Source organism: Oryctolagus cuniculus, chromosome 12, assembly GCF_964237555.1.
Source record: "Oryctolagus cuniculus chromosome 12, mOryCun1.1, whole genome shotgun sequence".
Classification (NCBI taxonomy): domain Eukaryota; kingdom Metazoa; phylum Chordata; class Mammalia; order Lagomorpha; family Leporidae; genus Oryctolagus; species Oryctolagus cuniculus.
In genome coordinates, this window is record NC_091443.1 from 85373896 (window position 1) to 85381754 (window position 7859).

Here is a 7859-nt window from a genome sequence, read left to right on the forward strand (position 1 = left end):
CTGAACATATTTTGTCTTTGATGTAAACTTGAAGTCACCATTTACCTTCTTGGAGTTACCTTAAAAATATCTTAAGTAATTTCTGCTTACATATCCTGTATTTCAGTTGATCACTTTCAATGACATAATGAAAAACAATCAGTGATTCAGACATAATCAAATTATACTTTACTGAGAACAAATTAATTCCGTCTAGGTCTACTCAGAATGCTATTTGTATTTATATAACGATACATGTGTTATTTTAAAATTAAAGTTGTTCTGATCACTGTCACAATGTTTTGATATTTTTCTGGCACCTATAAATCAATCAAAAAATCTCTGAAGCCCAAGAGACCAGTTTTATTCAGCATATTTTAGTCTGTAGGGGCAACTGTCTGGATTCACACCCCAAAGAAGTTGTTTTTGTCAGTATACATCTCCTTACTATATCTTGGTATTATAGAACTTTTTAGGAAAACTTGTTTAAATCCCAAATGTCCAGAGACTTATATGTCTCACATTTAATAAGAGTTTTGATGATCTGCACTAAAAACAACTCAAAGCTTTCAAACCACAGTATGATAACCGCAAACATGTCTTCTCAAATCAGGGAGCAAGCACCAAGAAAGAAAATATTGCCTCTCACTACTCACTGTATACAAACCATTTGATTTAGACTTAAATCCAGTCTGGCTAAATAATTACTGGTATTCTTCCAGTACAGTGTTTCAGAGACATTTAAAGAAGCTTCTATATGTATTTTCTATACTATAGGAAAAAATGAATCTTAAATATATCCTGTAACAGGTACAAATATAACAATTGTCTTCTGAATCTGAACAATGCTCTCTTTAAAAATACATTTCCTTGTTTTTAAAAAAATATTTACTTTATTTGAAATATGGAACTACAGGGAAAGAATGGAAAGTTCTCATCACTCCATCCTAAATAATTAGGAATGAGATAAGGCTTAGAACAGCAAAAAAAGGTTAAAATATGTTAATTCTTGAATAATGTCAAATATCTGCCTTTCAAATACAATAAAAAGAACTCATGAACTGTATGCCATACTGCAACTCAGATAATATTCCCTCCTATAATTATTAGGTAGCATTCTCTCCTGGAACTTAGAAAAGAGATGGAGACAGATGTCAAAGGAGAACAGAAGCCTGAGTATCTGGTTTCCATCTCTGGGTCTGAGTAATCAGCAATTTTTAGAAAATGTGGTTCCCGCCTCACCTTGCTCCCAGAGAGGATGCAAACATTTTCAAAGGGGAAAACCAGCAGCTGCTGGCGTACTGCAGCAAGATGTTTCAATAGGCATTAAAATACAAACAGAGACAAAGCCAAATATTTGGTATTATTGTTTTTTAATTTTTTTTGAGATAATATATTTTCATTTTACATTATAGTCAAGGGCTTGGTAATCCACTAAATAAAGAATCCAACACACAAAATACAAGAAAGACCACAGTTCAGCAAGAACACGGACAAGGGCCATAAACAATAATCAAATGAAGAGATGTCGACTTTGCCAATATACAGTAAACTTCAAGATAGCCACAGATCATCAAAACCATCATAGTACGTAATACCTAACAATTTGCCCAGCAAAGATTCAAAGTAAAGTTTGACAAAACACTTTATTGGCAGCAAAACTGATACAGGCATTTCCTTTTTCTTTTCCCTTTTTTTAAAAGTAGTTCCTATGTATAAGGGAGAATATGCGGTATTTGTTTCTGCATATGGATCATTTCATTGAACATGATGTCCTTCTGTTGCAACCATTTTGATGCAAATAATATAATTTCATTATTTTTATAGCTGAATGATATTCCATTGTGTGTATATATGTGTGTGTGTGTGTGTATATATATATATATACACACATATATGCACCACATTTTCTTTATGCATTCATCTGATGATGGGCACCTTGATTGTTCCATATTTTGGCTACTGTCAACAGTGCTGCTATAAAAATGGTGGTGCAGGTATCTCTTTGATACGTTGCCTTTTGGGTATGTACCCAGTAATGGGATTGCTGGGACACATGGCAAGAGTCTATTTCTTGTTTCTTGTAAGAAATCTCCATGCTGTTTTCCACAGTGGCTGCACTGATTTACATTCTGGTGGCACTTCTTCTTGCTCTTCAGTTTGGACATAGTTGGACTTGCTCAGGTATGAAAGCTGAGGAAAGGTGACCCCAGATCCCCACACGTGCAGGCAGGATGTTTGGGGGCGAAGGCTCACAATGTTGCCTTGCGAGAGTAATTTTAACATTCCACTTTGGGCCACCAAACAATGTTTACTTTGGTAATGATAGATCTAACTTGCAGAAAAAACAGTTTTGTTCCATAGGTATTTATTACAAGTGTCTTGGGAGCTGTCTTTTTGATATTCTTCTCCAAACGTCCACTCTTTATTCAAAAAAAGATATACATTTCCTTGTTACTCACGATCTGCTTGGCAGGTCGTGGGACACCATAAAGGCTTGGGAAATTGCATAGAAGAAGTGAGCTTTCGAGCTGTGGCGCAGTGTGTTAAAGCCCTGGCCCGAAGTGCCAGCATCCCATATGGGCGCTGATTCTAGTCCCCGCTGCTCCTCTTCCGTTCCAGCTCTCTGCTATGGCCTGGGAAAGCAGTGGAAGATGGCCCAAGTCCTTGGGCCCCTGCACCCACGTGGGAAACCCGGAGGAGGCTCCTGGCTCCTAGCTTCAGATGGGCGCAGCTCCGGCTGTTGCGGCCAATTGCGGAGTGAACCAACGAATGGAAGACCTCTCTCTCTCTCTGCCTCTCCTCTCTCTGTGTAACTCTAACTTTCAAATAAATAAATAAATCTTTAAAAAAAATAAAAAGAAGAAGTGAGCTTTCTCTAGGGTCCTAGATGCTGTTAAGATAAACAAGCAACATGTTTTCCTTTGGTGGATGGAGACACAAGCCCCAAATGTAATCTTCAAAGAAGTTAGGTTGTTTGTTGAAGTACCACAAACAGGGATCACTATAGTGAGGGGCTACGAGTAGCTTCTCTAAATTTAGAAATAACAATCTTTTCAGCTCCAGTGTGGGCAGTTTCAAATTCAGATGTTACTATAGGATACTGATAAATCAATTTGTCTTCTATGAGAGAAGTTATTGAAAAATACATGGTTAGGCAATAAAATGGTCCTCTGTGTTTTCTAAAGAACCAGTGAGTGGCTTTGAAGGAATGAGTGGTTTGAGAAGTTGCAGCGCAGTAACATGAAGTGGCCCAAGCCAAGACAACTGTGAGAACTCTAGGACTGATGTTCTTCTGCTGGGGAAAGGGGTTTAATTCATCAGAGAGCCACAAAAGAGTGCTACCTGGAGTCGTGGCACACAAGTCAGACACTTGCACCTCACCTCTTTGAGTTCCTCAGAGTTTAGTTACTCTGAAAAGAACAGTTAATTGAACTAAACCAAGGCTCCAACTCTACCAGACAATAGCATCCCAGGGGTAGTTTGACAGTCTAATAGAAGAGATAATTTTCTTTTTTTTAAAGATTTATTATTTGAAAGACAGAGTTACAGAGAGAGGTAGAGATAAAGAGGTCTTCCATCTGCTGGTTCACTCCCAAGATGGCCGCAATGGCCAGAGCTGCACTGATCCAAAGCCAGGAGCCAGGAGCTTCTTCCGGTTCTCCCACGTGGGTGCAGGGGCCCAAGGACTTGGGACATCTTCCATTGCTTTCCCAGGCCATAACAGAGAGCTGGATCGGAAGTGGAGCAGCCAGGACTAGAACAGGCGCTCATATGGGTTGCCAGCACTTCAGGCCAGGGCTTTAACCCACCACAGCGCCGGCCCCGAAGGGATAATTTTTCAAATATTTCACAAACTAGGCAAATACGCTGTTTCCATGAAACAAGTATTTATCAAGCATCCACTGGGTGTCAGGCTCTTTTAGGCACAGAGAATGCAGACGATGTCCTTGTTCTCACAAAGCCTACCTTCTAATATTGAACGGTTTCTCACTGGTGGGCATAGGGAAAGCATGAAGACATCCTCAGGAAGAGAGATTAAGCAGTGGAAAAACTTGAAACACAGAATGCAGAAAAAAACAAGCAGATTCTGAGACGCTTCCTGGGAAGCCACAGGGCCCTGTGAGTAATAGAAATGGAAGGGAAAGTGAATTCAGTGGCAATGGATGTTTCCCCTCCCTCTTGAAGAGCTTTGTAAGGAAACCCAGTGTTTGGGTTACAAACGTGTGGTTTTCAGGAAACCAAGGGATAACCTGGGTGGCATTAATTAAATGAGCTTACTACCAGACTTTTGCAGAAATCAATAAACATCTATTTTTTTAAGCACCCCCTGAGGTGACTTGCTGTCACCGCTAGTTATTGTGTTAGATTGGTGAGTGTTTAACCAGATGTGAACAGGAACATTTTACCTGTGCAATTACAAAGTGTGTTCTGCAGCTGCAAGCTTTTCTCAGACCGCCCAAACTGCTTATCTGACTGTGCTTTTTGACTTACAAAGTTTAGAGAATCAACAACCCAGTTGTACTCTCAGGTTATAAAGATCTTGAAGGGGTCATAATACAATCAGGTTCATCAGTCTGAATAAAGATGTGTGATTGTTCTTACAGAATATTCAGTCTTGTCTAACTTCCAGTGGAGTTTTTCAAGATAGCTACAGTTTACAGAATCAATTCGCCCTGTGGTTTATGGTGACGGCAGTCATATGCTCTGAGAAGCACTGTAAAATGCAGTACACTCATCTGAGTAACTGAAGAGATGTACCACCTGTTTCTTGAGAGGACAGCTCTATCCTGGTCATTTTGCATTGGGATGGAAAAAACAGCCAACTCTTTTCGCCAAAGTGTTCTTCTTTTTTGAAATTAGAAAAGTGTTTCCTTCCAGAAAAATCAGTAAGAACTAAGTGGAAAAAAAAAAACAACAACAACAACAACAACTCCACCAATCACAAGAGATCCAGCTGTTTCTTGGTGCTTCTGTCTCTCCATACACCGTGGTTTTAAAAAAAAATGGGATCCTGGGGCCGGCGCTGTAGCGCAGTGGGTTAACGCCCTGGCCTTAAGCGTCAGCATCCCATATGGGCGCCGGTTCTAGTCCCAGCTGCTCCTCTTCCGATCCAGCTCTCTATGGCCTGGGATAGCAGTGGAGGATGGCCCAAGCCCTTGGGCCCCTGCACCCACGTGGGAGACCTGGAAGAAGCTCCTGGCTTCTGATCGGCGCAGCTCCGGCCATTGCAGCCATCTGGGGAGCGAACCATCGGATGGAAGACCTCTTTCTCTCTCTGCCTCTCCTCTCTCGGTGTAACTCTGATTTTCAAATAAATAAATAAATCTTTATAAAAAAAATGGGATCCTATGTTGCATAGAGTTTGATTCGCCTCCTTGCCCCCTTAATGACCTTCACATTGTTCCATGTCATCCTACAGTATTTCCCCATGACTGTGTAAACGCAGGGGGCATACAGCCGACTTTATTCAAGGGCACAGTATGCAGTCAATTTTTATGTTCTTGGGAATTTAACAGAGCTCGTCCCTCCTCCTGCTCAGCCTTATGGTCGTTCTCCAAATCCCTCCGTGACCTCGGGTTAGCAAGGTTTCGTCGTCCCGCCCTGCGAAGTGGCAGGCAGGCAGGCGATGCCTCCACTCGCGTCGCTGACCGCCCGCCACGGTGCTCGCGTCCCACCCACACCTCGTTTCTTCCTCCAGGACCTGGCACCGTGCGGACCCCGGGGATCCCATCCCAAGAGACGCCGAGTCCACCATCCCATCACTTTTACACGGCAAAGCCCGAGTCCCAGGGCGCAACAGTCACCTCCCCCGTCCCGCTCCCGCCAGGTCGTCTTCCCTCGGGAACCCTCCCAGCTCCGCAACGCGGGCCCCGGACCCTGGGTCGACCCCAGCCCGCCCGCTGGCCGGGCCCGGGTGCCGTGCGCCGCCGAGGCCGGCCGGGAGCCGCGCGGGGCCGCGCCGTCCCCGAGTGATGACGCGCTTCCTGCCCTCCCGGCGCTCGCGGGCCGTGCGCTCGCGCTCGCCCTCGGCTCTTGTTCCGCGCCGGGAGCCAGCGGCGGCGGCAGTGGCTGAGGCGGCTGCGGGAGCGGAGCGGTCGCCGGGCGCGCTGGGGGACGCCGGCTGCACTCGGGGCAGGCGCTCTGCAGTGAGACAGTAAATGCATCCCCCGGTAAGGCGCACGGCTCACTCGGGCTCTCCCCTTCCTCCAGCTGCATGCACGTTGCATGAATTTCTCGTGTCTTTTCCCTCCCCTCTCCAGAAGGAAAATGTGGGTGGGTTTTTTTTGCCTCCCCTTTGCATCTCGTGAGTGATGCCAATGCAGAAAAAAACCCTCCAAGCACCCAGATTTCATGTCCTAGGAGGGCTTTTTGCAGGAAAATAAAAATAAAATGAAATGAATGCACCTGTCTACTGCACATGTATGTTTCACGGCGCACGACCCGGGCGCAGCGGCTTGCAAACAGCCTCGCCGCCGGCGCCCTGGCCGTAGGCAGCCGGGTCCGGGCCGGGGGCTCCCGCGGGGTTTCCGGTAACCGGGCTCTGAAAGCGGCCCCGCCTGCATGGTGTGTCCCCGCGACCCCGGCCCGGCCCCCGCGCCGGGAGGGGTGGTCGCGGGCGGAGCGGCTTCATTCCAGCACTGGCCGCCCAGACTCCAGCGCCACTTTGCAAACAAGTCTCCCGCCGGGGCTCGGGGCAGAGACCGCCTGCCGGCGCGGAGCTGCCGCTCGGTGCGGGACTCTCGAACCCGCGGCTTGCACGACTCCCTTCGCTTGGCACCTCGGCGGCAGCCAACTGCTGACCGCTGGGCGCCCGGGCAGTGCCGGGCCGAGGGCGAGGGCGGGACCTGGATCCTGCGCGGCTGGCCTCGCACCGTCCCCGCGAGCCGAGGCTTCGCGCCCACCGGGAGCCGCGGGGACCTGGGAGCCTGGCATTTCGGGATCCCTGAGGGGACCGAGGAGCGACGTTCGAGGGCGCCATGTTTTCGGTGGGTCTTGGCTGAGGAGAGAGGGGGCGTGCAGTTTGTGGGCCCCGGGGACCGCGCGGCGCCCCACAGGGGAGGCAGGAGCGATCGTCGCTGGGAAAGTTTGCGCGGCCGGCAGGCGCGGAGCGCGCACGGCGGCCGTCCCCGCAAGGGCGCGCGGGCTGCGGCGCGGCGCCAGGCGGGCCCTGCGGGGCTGGGGGGCGGCGGGCGGCGGAGGGTCAGGGACAGCGCGGGCGGCTGGCCGCCCAGCCGGGTCCTGAGGCCGGAGCAGGAGCACGCCCGGGGCTGGGAACACGCCCCTCTGCCCGGCCGCAGCGGGCGTCCCGGCGCTGCGCCCGAGCCCTGCGCCTAGCGGCGTCTCCATGCCGGGGGCAGCGCGTCCACACGGCGCCGGGGCTCTCCTGACTGTTCGGCGGGGCGCGGGAGCCCACTGCCTGCCGGAGAAGAGGCGCCCCGGTGCGCGGATCCGGGTGAGGCCCTGGCCGGTGCCGACCAGCTAGAACCTCCAGCGGCCTCGGCGGTGGTGGTGGCGGCGGCGGGCGCCCGCGGCTGCGTGCTTGGCTCCCGCCGGGCTGCCCGCCGAAGCCGGCGACGAGAGGGGGGCGTTCCCAGAAGTTGGGACTGCAGGTGACACGTGGGGAAAGTTGCATTCCTGCTGCCGGCGAGGAGCCGGGATGGCTTGGGGAGAGGGAGTTGGGGCCGAATTCCTGCGTCTCGGTGGTGAGAAGTCACCTCAGGTTACTAACATGTGAGAGGGGAGGGAAGGGTTGACGTGGTCGCCCACAGGCGCGACTGAACGCGGGGCGGCGGGACGACGGCCCCCAAATGCTCTGAATTACACGCCTTCGAGTGCGCTAAACACCACTTAACTTTGCTTCCGATGGTCCCTGGGCG

The 7859-nt window shown here is 49.6% G+C and overlaps 1 protein-coding gene across 24 annotated transcripts in view; it reads left to right on the forward strand.

Annotated features, from left to right (window-relative positions):
- The first annotated feature begins 5976 nt into the window (after positions 1-5976).
- The window catches only part of TLN2 (talin 2), a 480480-nt gene continuing 478597 nt past the window's right edge, over positions 5977-7859 (forward strand). For 5 of the 24 annotated variants that reach the window (XM_070054308.1, XM_070054305.1, XM_070054330.1 and 2 more), the window contains exon 1: positions 5977-6152. The gene's annotated coding sequence lies outside the window, so the exon portion shown is untranslated. Of the gene's footprint in view, positions 6153-6673; positions 6969-7270; positions 7436-7569; positions 7686-7859 lie in introns of those variants that run through there. The other 19 variants (XM_070054319.1, XM_070054313.1, XM_070054322.1 and 16 more) reach the window with 9 other exon arrangements.